The sequence below is a fragment of the Penaeus monodon genome, chromosome 33, assembly GCF_015228065.2.
Source record: "Penaeus monodon isolate SGIC_2016 chromosome 33, NSTDA_Pmon_1, whole genome shotgun sequence".
Taxonomy (NCBI): domain Eukaryota; kingdom Metazoa; phylum Arthropoda; class Malacostraca; order Decapoda; family Penaeidae; genus Penaeus; species Penaeus monodon.
This window is the reverse complement of record NC_051418.1, coordinates 16,853,066-16,853,409: the sequence shown is the minus strand read 5'-3', so window position 1 is coordinate 16,853,409 and position 344 is coordinate 16,853,066. Positions and strand designations below refer to the sequence as shown.

At 39.2% G+C, this 344-nt stretch overlaps 1 protein-coding gene across 2 annotated transcripts in view; it reads right to left on the bottom strand.

Moving 5' to 3' along the window:
- Nucleotides 1-344, bottom strand: part of LOC119594099 (beclin 1-associated autophagy-related key regulator-like) — a gene marked incomplete in the record, with an annotated part of 38,408 nt that overhangs the window by 10,911 nt on the left and 27,153 nt on the right.

Sequence of the window (344 nt, the reverse complement as noted above, 5' to 3'; positions counted from 1 at the left end):
ACAACAATAACAGCAAAAGCCAAATAAGTAAAATAATTCAGAGAATAACACAACACTAACATTTACATCAACCAGGTAAACGAGAGAAGAGTAAACGTTTATCAAGTACAAAAGGCCATTCCAATTAACGAAAGGGCGAGGATAAATATAAGGAAGCTGATGAATACATTGCAAGTCTGGCAACACACTCGCAAGCCTCAAATACCCATGATTCCTCTCTGAGTTCTTCAAAAAAATTCTTTACTTTCGGCATCGCACTCAGCTAACTAACACTTAAGTGACCTCTCTCGCGAGTGTAGTGTAAGGTGTGACGGGAAAGCGGAGGGATCCATCATCGTTAAAAT